Below are 19,253 nucleotides of genomic sequence, written 5' to 3' on the forward strand. Positions count from 1 at the left end.
ATTAGTTTTATGTAGGGACTTATTTGCAAATTATGGTAAAATAATGGGACTTTAATGAAACCATTTAAGTAATGAAACCGGAAAAATGGGTCAAATCGTCACTTTTACTGGTAATTAAGATTTTTTCATAAACAAATTTTAATTTGAGATTTTTTCGTAAATTAAGGTAAAATATTAGGATTTTTCTGAAAATTTCCTTAAATAAATTTTAATTTGAGTTATTTCATGTGTTAAATAAATTTGATTTTAAATCTATTTTAGATTTAATATCGATAATATGATGATAATAATAAGGAATATTATGAAAAAATGACCATGCACTAATTTAAAGAAAAAAATTAAATACCTTTTTAATTTTTCTTTCTTACTTATCCTCATACTCATACAATAATATGGCGCATACATACCACTAATTTTTCTTTTAATTTTTTTTTTTTTTTTTGAGATTTGTTTTGACATACTGTGTAGGATGAACAATCCTTCTTGAGGCTCAAACACACACTTCTGCTATTTAATCTGGAAGGTGTATGAGTTAGACAATCCTAGATAAAGTCTTATTGAAACATTTTGTATCAGAAATCTGAACTTTGGTAAGAAAGTCAACTAGTATTAATTTCTAGAAGTCCAGCTCATTTTTTGGTACATGTCAAAGCCAGTGGGAGCATAAGTGTTAAGCTAGTACGATAATAATTAGTATGCTAGTGGGAGCCTAATTATCATAATATGTGTTGCGAGTTAGCAATGTTAACTATAGAAAACAAATATTTCAATTTGCAAAGTTGCTTTGAAAAGTTGTTTTGCTATAATTAAGAGAGAGGAACTCATACTTCATTTCAAATCTAAGAGCTTAGATTGTGAGATTTTAATCAAATTTAGTCAAGGACATATATGAATGTTATGTTGAAAATATTCGACATAAGGAAATTCTATATATGGAAATCTTATAGCAAGAGACTGGTAAAGTATCGGGTCATTATTTAAGACAATATGAATCGTGTCCCATATGCTTCGGGCATAGGATCGATTGCATATGCTATAATATTTATATGTTCTGAATTTTCCAAATGCCTAGGGCATTAAGATGAAACAAGGACTAGAACCGAATATGATTAAAGTTGTTAAACAACTGTCAAAGACGATCTGAGGTTCGCTAAGGATTGGTTGCTTAAGGACAGATGGAAGTATAGTAATGTATGGACCATATTGATATTATTCTGAATAGATACGATCCTATTAAGAATGGATAGTCATATGGAAATCATGGAAAATTTCCATAATGAGACTTGGATATCAAGAATCTATGAGTAAGTTAGAAACTTTTATGCAAAAAGGATGTTCAAAGGAATGTGCTTTGAAAATGAGACTTTGTATCTATGGAATTGTCTTGTAACAATCTCCAATGGAAAGTTTTGTAATTGGCAAAGTCACTGTGACTTGTGTGTATAGTCATTACAAAAGGATCACTGCATATAAGCTTAGAATCTAATAGATTACAGTAAGTGGCAATGACTAGGTATTCTTACACGTACGATAAGGATTTGGAATTGTGAAATGAGTTTCATTGGAAATGTTTACAATTGATTTATTTCACATAGTAAGGACCATAGATAAACATAGTGTGCATGCTTGGAGCATGGGATAACTATTGTTTAATTCAAGTATTTAGTTGATAAATCTAAACATTATACAATAAATAATGTGTAATCAATATGGTGATTAAATAAAAGATGTTTTATTTATATTCAAAAGTTTTGAGACCATATTGGATTCAATTATTCTTGTGTTTCACTTTACATGTTTTGACTTTCCGAGTAACTAGGTTATTCAAACTATCCACAGTCGATCATACTTTGGAAGTAGGTATTGAGGCAAAACTGTCATGAACCCGTCTGTAGATTATCTAAAGTGTTTTAGATATAGCACAACTTTGCTGCAGTGTTCATGAGTACTTCTGGAATAAGATTCGAGTATTGAATTAAACCCACGCTCATCTGAATCACTTCATGGAATTTATCACGAGTGATTGTGAGACGATAATATGTTATATTCTTAAAAGTAAGATATGTGAAGTTGTAGTTTACAAGTCGGTTGCACATTGGCATATGTAAACGCACCAGTAACTTAGTGTTATAAAACATATTGTTGTGTGTGATTTGATGAGTAAGTACAAGCAAGCATTTGAGTCGAAGTTTATCCATTCCTTTTACCCAATGTGGGATAAAAGCGATATTTGTGAGTCCCTCGATGATTTAGTGATGACAACCCTAAGCGCTTGACCAAGCCTGGACTGATTTGATTTGTTCAATTAGTGTCATAAATTGGAAATCGGGAAACAACACATGAACAGATAGAATGATTATAATCCATGTCTCGGTTCATATGATATCTAGAATGGAAGAATATATGATCTCTTATCTAATGAACGCATCATTTGACTAGGTCAGATTTCGACAACGACTTTTGAGAGCTACGATTGCTAGTCAGGATTATGGAGTCGTACTCAAAATAATAGTTATTAGACTTATCCAAGTGGGAGACTGTTGGATTAGGTGTCTAAGCCCATAAATATAATTGGTATGTACTTGACCCGAGAGTAGCGTTGTCCATTTGTGTTGCCTTAACCAGAACAATCTGATAGGATGGATATTTGAGAAAAATGCTATTTATGATTTACTAATATATTATAAGTATGATATATTAATTGAGAAATCATAATATTTAATTAGTATTGATCAAGAATTAATTTGGAATTAATTTAGTGATCAAAAGAGACTAATTAAATTAACTGGGACTAATTATGTAAATCAGTGATATATATTGTTTAGGCTATTGATCCATGATAGGCTAAGTTTATGTAAGTATCCATGAAGAGTTAGTCAGCATGAGATATGGATCATAACCTAAGTGTATGGATTAGGGTTTACTTATGACTCTTGGAATCCTACAATATATGTGTTATCCCTTAGCTAAAATCGGCCCTAAGTGTTCTAGGAAGAGAGATAACCGATTTTAGAGTGTCTATCCTCTCTCTCAATGTCTTCCTTTGTTCATGGGGTTTGTGAACCATTTGAGGCATCATACTTGAGGTGCTAAACTCTTGAAAGGCCAAAACTACAAGCTACAATAAAGAGGTATTATTCTAACTAGTTTTATGATTCATGTACCAAAATTGTATGCTAGTTGTAGGCTTCATGCTTTGGAAATTTTATTGCATGTATAACTAGAGCAAACTTAGATCCAAAGCTATTGGGGTTTTATTTGCACCATAGGAGTGTTATAGTACACGAAACCCAAAAATATCATCAAGTTCCCCCAGTCCGATGTTATTGGTACGTGAGCAATGGCATTGGACTGGACTCAATCATATAAACCATGTGTCTTCATGCCCCCTAGTCCGACGTGATTGGATTGTTGACAGTCGGATTGGACTAGACAAAGCACTAATGCATCAAATAACAAAGATAACGAATGAGCCTCGTTCACGAGAGCTGTGGTGATGCGTAATGAGCCAAGCATGGGTTGACTGAATGATCTTTCCTTGTTAGGAGTACAATCTGGTTGATGAGATGCAACATAGCTATTTCTACGATCATGTAGAGCGAGACTGCTGATGATGTTTTGCGTAGCGGGGCTGCTATGCGACAATAATGTCGATAAGGCGGCGGGCCAAGGTAGCTAAGAAGTGTAAGCTCGCCATGTAACCTTTGAGGCTATTATCCGATGCAGTTGTTGTTGTAGTCACACGCAGATGGAATGTCACTGATAACCATCTACGTAGTCTGCTTTGCATGAGCATTAATAACCGTCCTGAAAGTGTTTCTTGCTTGGGCTACACCTAGTTGGATTCCCCAGTCTGATGTGAGTAGCATAGGTAGCCAGATCAGACTATGATGAATAAGGCAAGGTTGTTGTATCAATACACAACGAAGTTGTTGGCATAATAAAAGTAGCAAAACTCTTGTCCGAGATGGATGTTGTTAAACCGATAAGCCGTGAGGTTGTTTACCATATAATAGGTTGTAGAGGTTCTGGGAGCTGGGCGATTAGGTTGCTAATAGAGGTTACACAATGAGGTTGTTTCCGAGAGCCAAGAGACAAAGTTGCTGAGGGATACGTGGCGAGGCTATAGGTGGGGGTTGCGCAGCAAGACCGTTGCCATGAGCCAGACAATAGAGGTGCTATGGGATAGGCACCAGGGCTATAGGTAGGGATTGCATAACAAGACTATTTCTGAGGGCCAGGCAAAGATATGTGGAGGGATTGCATAACAAGACCATTTATTCATTAATTGCCCCAGCTGAAAAACAATAGTCCATGCCCGAGTTGTGAGCCTAGTTAGGAGATAGTCAATCCAGTAGGAAATTGTTGGAGCCTACATGTGAGATGTGGGCCAGTGCCCTAATTTCTTTACTGTTGTCTATGTGAAATGAATGGGGCCGCTATGCCCTTCCTGATGAACACGAAGATGAAAATATCGTATCCGGATTTTAAGTAGTAGATCGACGATGATGATAATGAAGCAATAGGCGGGAATCGGTTGTACAAAGAAATAATAGCTTAACTTTGTCAGCCTCGTTGCTGTGGAGGATCGACGGGTGGTTTTATTGATTCTTCACCTGAAGTCCGTTGTCGGTAAAGGGAGAGTCAATCGGCAATCCGACTAGGTGACAGGCGATGACGAATCGGGAAAATAGGTAACTGGCAGGCGCTGCTTATCGGGGCTGTAGTAGTTTGGAGACGCCTCATCATTCGCTGAAGGAGATCGAAGCAAAAAGGGAGGCCGGTGGTGGTGATGGTGACGCGTTAGTTGCTATTTCCGGTAGGTCTACAAGTGGTTCGGAGTCTGTTGTGGTAGGCTCTTCGTTGGATGCAGGAGAAGATTGTGGCTACAATTACTATTGGCGGTAATTTGGTCCCAATCGGCAGCAACGATCGAGAAGAACGAGGTCTAGTGCTCGTTGCCAGCGGTGGTGCTTCGTCGAAACTTAGATGCAATCGGTGATGGTCAAGCTTCGCTCGGCGGCGAGACCGGTTTGTCTAGGAGCTCCAGTTGAGGCAGATTGATCTTGTTGGCGTCGACAGGCGGCTTACATCGGAGAAAATTTTCGATGGTGACACTTCGATTTCAGTATCTGGTAGAGAGACTGTAGTTGTTGGCGGAGATGCTTCGTAGAAACTGCCATCGGTTGGCTGAGCGTAACCGACGATGGCACCAGGTGGCACTTCCGAGGAGAGCTAGTCTGACCAGAAGAGATGGTAGCGGTAGCTGATTTTCTTGAGGAAGGAGATGATCCAGGTGGGTGCTATGTGGATATGTTTGTGCGTTTTGTCTTTCTCTGAATACTATGGACCATTATGGTTTTTGTCATCTAATTAGAATATACATTGTATAGACTATCCCTCTCCTTTTTTGTTTGTCATCTTGAGATGACAACAAATACGCTTGTTGTAATATTTTGTAAGCATGAGCTGTAAAGATCTTTTTCTGTGTATATACACTTGTTTTTATTAAACCATTAACTAAAATGGTAAACTGATGGGAAATGCAACTTTCATCAGTGTTTTTGAATGTCCAACTTAAACAAACTTTAACATATAAATTCATTACTTAAATGAACTGTTGATATTATCTAAACTAAAGGATGGTAAAATTCATAAAAGCCTCTTTTCTTTTCAACTTTCTTATTAAGTCATAAAAACCATGGCAAAACTGATCTGAGATGAAAATGGATTTTCTGAAAAATTGATAAGGTAAAAGAATTATAGAAACTTATTTCCTTCCCTCAAGCTTCTAAACAACTTGAATAAATTTGTATACAGAAAATCATAAATATGAAATTTTCTGGAAAATGTATGGACTGAAAGTGGGGTAAGACCTATCAAAACTTCTCCTCCCTTCTCTTTTTTTTTTAAGGTTTTGTAAAACATACAAACCATATAGCTGTGCATACATTAGTTGTTGCAGTGGGTCAAAATGTATATGAAAATGCACAACTAGAGAAGAGTTTTTTTGATAATGTATGAATAAAAGATGGGGTAAAACTCATAGGGAACTTCTTTGCTCCCCAACTTATTGAAAAAACCTCGAAATATAAACAAAAAACAGATCTAACAAGGTTTTCTTCGGATAATTTTTTTTTTTTCTCTTCAGCTTGTTCAACAAGACATTAGAACATGAACAAGAAACAGATCTGGAAAATTTTCATTTTCCTTCTCTAAGTTTTTGAAGAAAACACCAAATAGACAAATTCAAAGAAGTCCTGCAAACAAAATCATAAACCGAAGGTGATTTCTTTATAACATAAACTGAAAATAAAATAAATATTTACCAAAAAGTTCTTCAACTCTCAAGTTGCTTGTATAAAACACTAAAATATGAACAAAGATGGAGAAAAGCTTATAAAAACCTCTTTTCTCCTCGAGAATATAAGTAAAAACGGGACTGAGCTGGTGTTTTTAAACTTGAGAGGTGATTAAGTGAACAAAAACGTTCAGATCTAGAGATTTGAGCTAAAAATGAAGTAGATCTACACATCTGAAAAAAGAGTGCAATAGATAGACTGAAACATAGCTAATCAGATCAAGATAGATCTTTGCCAAGATCCAAATGGATCTGAACTAAGGAATGTAGAAATGAACGTATGTGATCAAACCTTAGATGAAAACACATCGGATCTGAACAGATCAGGGAAAAAAACGAGCTTGAAACCAACTAAGATGGTGGCTACTCGTTCAAGTCCGGGATGGCGCCAAATGATGTGACATTAACTCCGACCACCTGCTCTGAGGATATGCTTCTATGCCGGAGAGGATCTGCGAGGTCATAGCAGACAAGGTTGTTAGAACCGCCCCATGGATTGTGCCTCGGTAGCGGGCTCCGACGATCAAGTTAGATCATCCGGTAGACCTGAGATGGTTCTCTTTAGCTAGAGAGAACCATCTTGGTGTTCGTAATTTATGGTGGCTGACGACGGAGGGTGATGGCTGAGCCGCCAGGGAAGGATCCCCCTCTATGGAGGAGATACTGTTCACTATATAGGGGACAATTAGGTCAGGTCTTGGGCCAGCCCAATTTAGGCCCAACTGACAAGGAGTTGGGCAAGGCCAACCGAGGCGCTGTGTGAGGCTAGCGGGCACGCCCTAGGCAAGGCTAGCGGGCGCGCACCAGGAAAGGCTGGCAAAGGAACGCCAAATCGGGCCAACAAGAGTGTCATAAGCAAGGCTGACAAGGGAGCGTCATGCAAGGCTGGTAAAGGAGTCCCTAGCAAGGCTGGCAAGGGAGTCCTCAACAAGGCTGGCACGCCAGAGCTGTCTAGACCATGCTAATGGACCATATATATATATATATATATATATATATATATATATATATATATATATATATATATATACACAGAGAGAGAGAGAGACGTACTCTCGGTAAACTCGCCTTAAAATCTACAAATTCGAATATGCCTTCTTCAAGGATTGAATTCCTTAAATCGCCACCAAATGATTCCAAACAAGATAGTTATGTTAACCAAAATACCCATACTTTAATCTACAACCATTATATATTGCTAATACTCATATGCCATCAACAAATAAGTTGTGAGAAAAATATGCAAGGGTCGACATCATACATTCCCACTAAAACATCAAGTTTATATATCATGACGTTGTGGCATCTTAGTATGGCATCCAAGACGCCCACTAAGACATTACCACTAACAATTTTTATCTTTTAAGTAATATACTTTTCTCCTTTTGCACACAAACTTACTCAAACTTACCAACGATTTCCAATGCTTACTATGACTCTAAATAAATTCATTTAATGTCATTATATATCACATTACTCTCATGTTTAATCAATAAAGAACTAAATGTATTTATGAATTCAAGAATAATAAACATGAAGACACCTTATTAATGAAGTACGATCATATTGTCCAGTATGCTTCCAATGGATGTATCCATTTTAAAGGTATGTGAACATATAAAACGACATGTCAGAAACAAAAATAAACATGCAGCCTACATTATTAGACAAAATGCCGTGGAGGAGACAATTGAGTTATTAAGTGAATACCATAAAACCATGCAAGCTATTGGTATTCCACATGACAAGCATAACACATTTTAGAATGATGGAAAACCATTATCAACGGGTAATAAGGTTGAAGTTTGTCCAAAACTCTTCATTAGAGCGCAATTCTTTGTATAGAAAAATACACCTGAAGTGGAACCATATATCGAGTAAGTATTACTTGTATGTTCATTCTTTGTTGAACTAAATATCCATATTCTTATACAACTATTTTGATTAAGATCTTAATTCATTAATGTAATAATTTTTTTAAGCACTTAATCTAGAGAGTTGTATAGTACATTAGTTAAACACTTAATTCAAACAACTGCATAATATAGATAGTTGTATAATGCATTAATACATTGATGTATACATAAAGTATCTTGGGGTCTTAGTACATTAGTCCATGATTTTTGGCTTAGCATTTTTACTCATTTTATCTATATTAGGTGAAAAAGAAACAACAATGTAAAACTATCCGGATTAAGTGCTTAACCTATAAAGTTCATTAAGTAAAATAAACATTTGATAACTATATTGTTTATCAATGTACTTATACGACACATGGTAGTTTTAAAAAATAACCATCATGTTAGAAGAAAACCATAGTTGGAGAAGAGCATATTCAAGCATAAGCATTTGGTCTGTGGTTACAAGATGAGGTAAAAAATGTTCCAAAGTTAAATTGTTTTTTAAGAATATTGCCAAAGTTTTCACTGTCATTTACCATTGGCTTATACAAAACAATAACTGAATAATCTCCTTATGTTGACTTTTGGTGAATTTTTATGTGGAATTTTTTGGAAAATAAAAATAAAAATTTTATTTCAACCTAATGCTTATCCTTTTAATGATATTGAGGTTGAGCGAGAGATGACGATCGATAGAAAAAAAATCAGAGGAATTAAGGTGAGTTTCTCATGGCCCACAACTCAACGTCATGAAATATGTTGTATATCATATTGATGGCTACCTATTTTGTACAAAATCTCATGAAGGTAGAGTTAACCAAATTAGTGGGGTTTTCATAGAGGCAACTAACATTCATATTTACAAATAATTTGTATCCTATAACAAGACCTCTTATTATGGTGTTGTACAACAAATATGGTTTCTACATCATCATATAAGGAAATTTTTCTTTGTTTAAATGTGAACAGGTTCACAATAAAAAAAAGGGTTAAAAAAAACACAACCTTTGCTACACCTTGGTATAACTTGATACATTAGGGCATAAGGATGATCCATTTATATTGTCCTCACAAACATGACATGTATTTTATGTGAAAGAAAAGGATGTTAAGAAAAACTTTACTCTGATCATGACACCTCCAAACAAATTATAAAGACGCATATAAAGGCAATGATGATAAATATAATAGAATAGTTTTTCTATACAAAGATAATTATACAATGCCACATGTATATCCACTTGATTTGGATGATGAATCTTGTAATGATTACGTTCGGTCATAATGTTAATATACAAAAATATATAAGGTCAAATAAAAGTTATGAAGATACAATGCAGAGTTGTCGGACGTAACAAAATATTATTCTTTCTTTTTTGTATTTACTAGAATGTAAAAGTTATTTTATGTTATGTTTGTAAATATTTTGGTTAAATGTTTTTGGTTCTGAATATATCTAGTATATCCGGGGTTTGGTGTTGTATACCCAGTATTTTAATAAGTTTATTAATTTTTGTTTTTGCTAAGATTTACTTGTGTTTAAATCAAGACCTCTAAAATTCTTCCTAGTATACATTTGTTTTCCTTCCTACATATTGGAGTTTGCATTTTTGTTTTATAAAATGATGTGATATTTGAGTAAAAATATGTGAAATCAACATTAAACTATTCATATAAGTTAGAAGAACAATATAAATAAAATATGATGAATAATTTAAATGATCAAAATTATATTTTTAAGATATTTGTATATTTTTAAATCGTGACCATAAAAAACTGGTAGTCACATTTTTTCTTTTATCATGACAAATGTTTACTATTAGAAAGACATTAGACAAAAAACCATCACCATAAAATCTGTATAGTCACATGTTTTTTAGTTTTACATGACTATTATGAAATTAAAATATCATTAGACAAAAAACCATCACCATAAAATCTGTATAGTCACATGTTTTTTAGTTTTACATGACTATTATGAAATTAAAATATGACCATAAAAACATATAGTCATAGTTTCATTTCCTTAAAACGTGAACATAAACTACCTACAGTCAGATGTGTTTTTTATTATATCATGACAATTCTATAGTTTAAACACATATAATAAACTAGACCGTGACCATAAAATACTTCTAGTCATAATTTTTTATATTTTATCACGATCATTGTTTATTATTAGACACACATATGTAATAAAATTGCGATCATAATATTTAGTCACATGTTTAATCATTTACAATGACTATTGTTAACATTTAGCCACACATAAAAATTCAATCGTAACCAAAAATTATTTATAGTCACACTAATATTTTATTTATCATGGCTATTGACATCTTGTAGTGATAAAATATAGTTTATTTTTATTATGACTATTGTTTACTTTTAGTCACAAATCAAATATTAAATCATAACCATACTAATGTGACTAATAAACATTACTCTTTGGTCACACAAAAAAAATGTGATTATATACCTTAAATTTTTGCCTTAGTTTTTTTTTTTTTTTTTTTTTTTTTTTTTTTTTTTTTTGTGATTAATTCCAATCTAAAATTTAGTCGGTTAAAATTAGACTTTGTCACCTTATATGTTTCTACATCACACTTAATAATCGTCACAAGGTAAATGTACATATCAAAAAAAAAACCTTTATAAAAGATGGCATTTAACAACAATTTTCGACAGTCACAATTATTATGTAAAACTATGGCTAAATGAGTGAATTCTAATTTGCAATGGTCGCACATTTTGAGTAAATTGTGGATAAAATAATTTTGGAAATTCGTTAATGACTTTTAGTCACGAATATGAAAAACTGTGCCTACTTTGTTTTTTAGAAAACCGTCACCAAAAGCCATTTTTATACTAGTGCGACCCCAACAAAATGTAAAACATTAAATTAAGTATACTATAAGCAATTGCATAATGAAAGTATGCAACTTATATGGTTTAATCCATTTTAATACAAAGCTAGTTCAAATCATTCATGTTTATACAAACTACCAAAAAAAAAAAATCGGATGACCCTTCTTATCAAGGAGTCATGAAAATTGGAAAAAGATGTGTACATTTTCCTTCTTATTGAAGGAACCATGAAAACTAAAGTAGAACCATACATGGGAACTATTATTGTAGGGTTAGTATTACAACCTTCAATGTCTCTAGCTCTTCAACTCATAGATTCTCTAAAGGAGCATCCCACAAACAATCATCTTTCCTCAAATTCCTTATCTTGTTACGTTCTTCACTAGTTTTTTTTTCTTAGTTTCTAATTAACAAGCAAGTTGGTTAGTTGCATATTGAGTTCTTGGATGTGGGTATTGTGATAATGTTGCATAAGTTGAGATATCCTCGATCACTAAGGAGGATTTTGTTCTAGAAAGAAATCTAGAATAATATGAACTTATGGATGGCCAAATGAGAATACCTTTTTAGTTGGGGAGAAGACAATGATTGCCATCTCCACACCACAAAGGGTGCAAATCTCACTAGCCTTTTTTAAAAAGACCTGAATATTTCTTCAACAAAACGACCAACAAGTTGCTCTTATCTTTTATTCTTTTCATCTTGATCTTCTATCGTCATGTGTTTTGTATAGGCATTTATGGAGAATTGGATGAAGTTTTCTCAAGAATGTAACAAATGTTAGCTTTTTGGATGTATGTTTTTTGGTTTCTCTTTAAAAAAACTAGTGGATTTTAAAGGGCTAATCCAGCCTTGCAATCGTTGGTGAATTAATGGTACAATGAATTCAGTTTGATCAACATAATGGATATTAATCTTTAAATATCGAAAAATACATTTTTATTGCCTCAACAAGTGTTGGGTAGAATAGTTTTCTATTAATATAATTGAAACAATTAATATTTGTAGACTTAGCAATAGATATTTGCCATATATTCTCTTCTATAAACATATATTGCATATGAGTACTTGGATATTTATTAAATACACCTTAGCCGTATATATTTGTTGACTAACCATATTTAATAAATTTCCATGTAGTGTCTCGTCAAAGATTTTCTGACAATAAATTTTGACGAACAATATCTACTGCTGCTAAGACCAGACATTTACTATTTTTCCATCACATCATAAAACTATACCCATCACTTGATGAGGACGTAAAAATGTATTTTCCTCTATTTAAATTTTAAAATTTATTAAGAGAATCAATTCATTATATCATTAATGCATCCATTACTTGCAAGGCTATATGAATCCTTTAAATATTAATTAGTTTCAACAAGAGCAACAAAAAGATATCCAAGAAGCTAACTTTTGTTATCTACTTGAAAAAACTCTATATAATCATATATAGCCTCAAAAACAAAGCAAGGAAGGCATATGATGAAGATGAAAAGAATAACCGATGAGAGCAATTTTTGGTCGTTTTCTCATAGAGGCATTTTGGTATTTATAAAAAGAATGACTCTTTGTGAAAATGACCAACAATTTGCTCTTATCAGTTATGTTTTTCATATAAAAAGAGGAGGTGTTAGAGGACAACCCATTTCAATGCTAATTAGATCTACTAAATTAATGCTTCGTGTGCATCCTTTCTTATTTTCCATAGCTAGCACTTGCATCTACTCTACACATTTGTTAAAATATGATAATCAAGATTTTGAATTATTATACATTTTTAACGAATATAAACATTTTGTATCATACAATGTCATAAATGTTGAAACAAAACGTCATACATGTATCCGGTTTTTGCTTTCCATTGATATTTTAGTCGTGAAAAAGATTCCATTGTTTCAACGTAACTTTATGCAACAAAATCCAATTACATTGAAATTTTTAACATCATATTTTCACAAACAATTTTTTTCATTTTTAAATAATGTAAAATCACCATTTTCATGAAAACCAAGTTATATATATATATATATATATATATATATATATATATATATATATATATATATATATAAAATAAAATAATACTCATTTGTTCCAAAATAAAGTTGTTTGAAAATCGGAGTAACATAAATAATGTGAAATCTCTATTGTTGTTGATGAGTGTGTACAGTCACACCTTCACCTTCTCACAATTACCAATGGTACCTGGAAAACATTTAATCTACAACTTTAAGCCAAAGCTTAGTGAGTTCCCCCAAAATACCGCACACCACAATACACATACAATATATATATAGACATGAACCTTCAATCTGTCTGGAGAGCCTTGTGAGGCCTACAGGACACCTGGAGCACTCTATTGATCATACAGTCTACTGGACCGCCTTGTAATGCCTTCAGTAGTTGGACCGCTCCCTTGGGCCTCCAGTCCATGACCGGTCACCTTCCTATGCCTACAACCTACAATCGGTCTACACCTGACCTATAACACATCGTTGGACTGACCGTGTATCTTAACCTACAATAAAAAGCAGGAGAACCTCAACCCAACCAACAACATATGTTGACATATAAACCAAACAAGCAATCATGCAATAACATAAACACATGCAACTTTCTACACTAGTCTACGTGTCTAATAGCTCAGTACAGCATACCGAGTCTCACATAACACTTTAAGTCACCACTGAAAGATCACTAATGAATGTGTAGCTATATGTAATAAAAGGTGAGATAGACAGTCAAACATGTGATCCTACTCTAGAGCCATAACCAAACAAGGAGCAAGCAAGAAATCCTAGATCAAGAGTTCTCACGCTATCCTACATGACTACATACAACCCCTAGGGCACTTAGTGTGACATCCCCATTTTCACGGCAGAAAAGACCGATTTTGTTTATGCTTTGTTTAAAAATCATAGTAACATTTTAAATAAAAGTGTTGCGGAATTTGTCTCAAAACAAAATATGATAAAAATTTATCAAAAGCATTTCCAAAGAAATGTATTTCATTAAAAGACTTGGGATGTCATGTTCGTTACAGATCAAAAGCATAAACAGTACAATATAAGCCTTACTACATTATTTCATATCTACAGGCCTATATCCGTAATCCCTCATCCAAAACATCACATCTATGCTCATGCGCCACTACGTGTAATACAAGAAACTGAGTGGGTCAGGCTTGGGAGTCTAGTGAGCACATAGGGTTTTCAACCAACAATAAATAAGTTTATTAATTTCATCAATCAACAATAACCCGATTACCCGTTCCCGTTATCCTCACTTTACGTCCCTAAACACCTATCATAAGGGACCTAGCCTAAGGTGATCATCAGGATGCACACTACTGCTAAGGGAATTCCTCAGCAATAAATGTCTTAAAGGCAACCATGTGGGGGATGGAGTACACCGGTGAACACATCGTTCACAAACACCTACAGGTTGTGAGCCTGCTACTGTTCCACTGGACTGTCTAGAAGAGTCCGTGGTCATCATCCATACTCCGCTAGATGACAGAATCAACAACATCAACAACGAGGCCTCTCATCATTTTATCACACATCACCTATTACATCTACCCATGTTTTACCCCAACATTTTCGTAGATATAAAATACATATACAGTTTAAATCATTGAAAACATGTATAAAAACGTTCATCCTGCATAGATAGCAAGTATTTAGATAAAATGCATACATAGCACGTAATTTATATAAAATACTTCATATCTGTGTGTACGCTGAAAGTGACTATGCATTCACTTGAAAGGTGGTGACTCAGCACTCGGACAGCGCTTCGATACTCTCAAAACAATTTTTCTTCGATAAAACCTAGTACCAGTACCACTAGGGTTTAGTCTAACGATAACTACGACAAATTAATAGTCCGACTATTATTACTATTATATAAGCATTAAATAACACTCAATATAACTCATAATAATAGCTCAAATAATTACTTTAAGGACCTAATAACATTCCAATAATTATTTGAAAGTTATATTAAAAATTGCGTAAGCGTAGCTCACTTACAACAAATTTTAAAGATAATCGGGCTTTATTTGGAGCAGTGTTTCGAAACCGAAAGACTCTTTTTCTCGGGACTACGGGAGCCTCGGGGCTTCCTTAGGGTGCTAGGGGTTCACCTAGACTTTATGGAGGGTTTGAAACCTTAGAGAGAGAAGAAGATTTGGTGTGAAAAACCGGCTGCCCTCGCACCCCTTTTATAGGTGTGAGGCCTCGCAAGTACGTTGGGCGTAGGGAGGTTACGCGGGGCGTAGTCCTCGGATAAGAACACCGGCTCGGATCCAGTTGGCTCGCACGTGCCTTCTCTCGGGGTGGATAAGAAGCGAACGTACACGGGGCGTACTTGGCCTCGGACGCGGGGCGTAGCGAAGCGACGTGTCATCATCCGAAGCGAGCACCGTGAGCCGCAAGCGACGGCTGTGATCTTGCCACGTCATCAATTGAGCAACAAGCTTCGCAAATTCGAATGAAATCTTTAAAAATTCGTAACTATCACATACGAGCTCCGTTTTCGGCATTCTTTATATCCACGCGAAGGTGGGAACGTACTCTACAACTTCCGTTTGGACTTCATTGGCTAATTTTGATTCTATTTTAAAAGCTATATAATTAACAGGCTGGGACACGATTGGTCCGTTAAATTTTCATAACTTCTTCATCCGACGTCCGTTTTCGCCCATCTTTTTCTCATTATGCTACTCTTAACGAGACCTTCGATTCTTGTTTAGGTCGTGTCAGCTAAAAACCGCTCGTTCTATTATTCGAATTTCGGGTTGTACACTGTTAAGCTGAAACTTCGAAAAATCATAACTTTCTCATACGAAGTCAGATTTGGGCGTTAGTTTTTATGGACACTCTCGGTTTAACGCGTTCTACGACTTTTGTTTAGATCGCTAAGGCTAATTCTCGCTCTATCGTAAATTCACTATTTACGCTTACCGGTATCGTGTCGGTTCCGTCGCGAAACTTCAACGGGTCATAACTTCTTCGTTATAACTCGGATTTCGGCGTTCTCTATATCCATGAAATCCTTGTTTCGACTACTACAACTTTATATAAAGATATCGGGCTTATCTCATACTTTAATTTTGACGCTTATTTTTATTCTTTATTAATTATACATTTATAATTAAATAATAAGCACATAAATACACATAATTCACATAATACTCAAATATTTCATCTTTATTACTTCAAAAAGAGTTACAATAGTTGACCTAGAGTATTACATTGTCAAAAATGCTTAGCCCTGAAACCCGGGCGTTACACTCAGCTAAATGATCACTGACCCCTAGTACTCTAACCATCATACCACTACTCATATATCCTAACATACAAGGATATATATTGTAATACATAGTATAGGAAGCAAACTCATCTGAAATGAAGACCCAAGGAAGTACAACAACACCCATACTTCTCTGCATTGATCACTTTGGCAAGACTAACTGACACCAATACACATAAACCCTTATTCAATAAACCAAGTCCTTTAAGTTTTACCCAAAGTCAAACTAGTCGACAGTCAACCAAGTCAACACTCACCACGACGTGGAGACCTCCTGGCCATGTCATAGGAATACCAAGACAGAACAGTCATGAAGCATAAAACCACCACATCATGGCAAGCCCATTTCCATGTCGTGGGAACTGTCAGATTATCATATTCTTTATTAAGATCTTAATCCTTACAGATTTAAGCCCAAAACTTCAGATCTACTTCTTATCCGTTAATACTTCATTGTAAAGCTAAATCTACATATCTAAGTCCATTAAGTCCTTGATGGGGCCAAAACTTGTTCATGGGACCAATAATTATCCAAACAAAGGCCTTTTCTCACTCAATAGAACCTATGGACCATTAGAGAGCCATAACAAGCTCTGGAGTTCCTCAAACTCCAAGAGCATTCGTGGAGAGAACCAAAACTACTCAAAATGACCACACAATTGAATCTAGAAGAAGAAATGTCAAGGTGAGAACTTTATAACCGAAATAGCTTGGAAATTAAAGAGAATTATGGATCCAAACCAGTTCCTTGCTTCCTTGATTCCTTGTGAACTTCCTTCTTCTGAAGCTTCACCAAAATCTAAGGAATAAGGTTCAAATCAAGAGAACTAGCTTTCTAAACTTCACGGAGGCTAGGGTTTCGTGGTGAGGGATTAGAGACTGAAGAAGATGCCCTAATACCATAAATTAGGTGTTTAAATATGGAGGAAAACCTAAAAATCATGGGCTTGGGCTACGGCTTCTGACATGCCATGGCCTTCTTATTGTCACGTTGTGGAAGCCATCCAGATACACGTTTCATTAGGGTTGTGCATGGGTCGGTTTGGGTCGGTTTTGGATCCAAACCCAACCCATAAATGGTCGGTTTTTGGTTTTCAGAAACCAATAGGATCGGTTTCTGGTCGGTTTAGTTTCTCGGGTTCTAAGGTCGGTTTGGTCGGTTTTTCGGTTTCTTGGGTTCAACCCTTATACTCACAGGTTATGGGTTTAAACCCATGGGTTTTGGGTGTTAACCCATTTTATATAAACGAAACAACAAGCTAAATACTTAAAAAACGTAAGTGTAACGCCCCGATTTTCGAATACCAACTTATGGTTATAAATTCTCATGAATTCAAGATCTACTCGACAAGTTGGTTGCCTAACTCGTCGAGTAGCAGCGGGTTTGGGCCACGTGTTTAAGTGACCAACTCGCCGAGTCGGAAGAGTGACTCGACGAGTTAGAGCTGGAGGGTGAAACCCTAATTTCCGGGGTTTGGCACCATATTTAAAGGATCATTGGCCTCCCCCACCCTCCCCTTTACAACCTCTTGTCTCTCTTTAACCCTAACTTGAGTGTGTGTGTGTGTTCATTGGAGAGTTTAAGCTTGGAGGAAGGATTTTGGGAAGGAATCACTTAGGAAAACAAGCTAATTGAAGCAAGAGTTCATGGGATTCAAGTTCTGCATCAGCAAGCACTCTCTTGAATGTACTAGATCATTTTCCTTGGCCCATTTTCTCCTAAACCCTCTTATGCATGAGTGTTTAAGAAAGGTTTCTCGTGCTTAAGCCAAGATCTGAAGTTGTAACTTCAGATCTGGACTCCCCTTGGCTTCTAGATTCATAAAGTTATCAGCTTTGCCTAGTATGAGCTTTCTCTCCAGGATGTGACCTCATTGCAAGCTTAGTTTTGTCATTTTAGGGTCTTAAAGCCTTGCATGCACGTAAAGTTTGCAACTTTACGTGATAAGCATGCCTAAGGAAGTTGGATCTGCAATTTGGGGCCTTGGCATGGCTCAAAAAGTGTTTGCATGGCTAAAAGGATAAAGGGACTCGGCGAGTCGCATAGTTGACTCGGCGAGTCATATGAATATAGGCATGAACCCAACAAGTTGGATGAACACCTCGGCGAGCCCGATGAAGATTGTCGTAGACTCGACGAGTTGTATGAACAACTCGGCGAGTCGGTTAAGGTTTCCCCAATTGATGGATGAATGTGAACTTATCGAGTTGCAAGAAGGAAACTCGATGAGTGGCCTTAGAGTTCGATCGCGAACCTTAGGAACTCAACGAGTCACTCTGGTGACTCGGCGAGTGGACGAGTATCTTAAGGAACTCAGCGAGTAGCTAAGGATACTCGATGAGTTTGGGTCAACATGGACTGTTGACTTTAAATTTGACCATCAGTTGACTAGTTGACTTATGTTGTACCTTGAAAGGTTGTGAACTTACCAGTATGGTTATATTATGATAATAGGTGGTGGAGTTTGTAGAAGTGATCCGAGAGTTGGAGTTTATCTACCGAGTCGACATTTGCAAGGTGAGTTATCCTCACTATACACTAAGGGGTCTAAGGCACCAAGGCCGGCCCATTAGATATGTTATCCTAGCAGTGTTAGTATGTTGACTATCAAGTTAGCATTGTATGCTAGTGGTTATGCCAGTTAGGTAGATCTGTAGGACTACCTGTGTTGTTACATGATTATCTGCATGCTCAGTGGTTATGTTATATGTTGATATGTTATGTGGGATGGGTTGAGGTGAGACTGCTTTGTGCGGTAAACCAACATACCCAGGAGCATTCCAGTTACGGGCAGAAGGAGACT

This window comes from Lactuca serriola, chromosome 2, assembly GCF_051521515.1.
Source record: "Lactuca serriola cultivar US96UC23 chromosome 2, Lser_US96UC23_V15, whole genome shotgun sequence".
Taxonomy (NCBI): domain Eukaryota; kingdom Viridiplantae; phylum Streptophyta; class Magnoliopsida; order Asterales; family Asteraceae; genus Lactuca; species Lactuca serriola.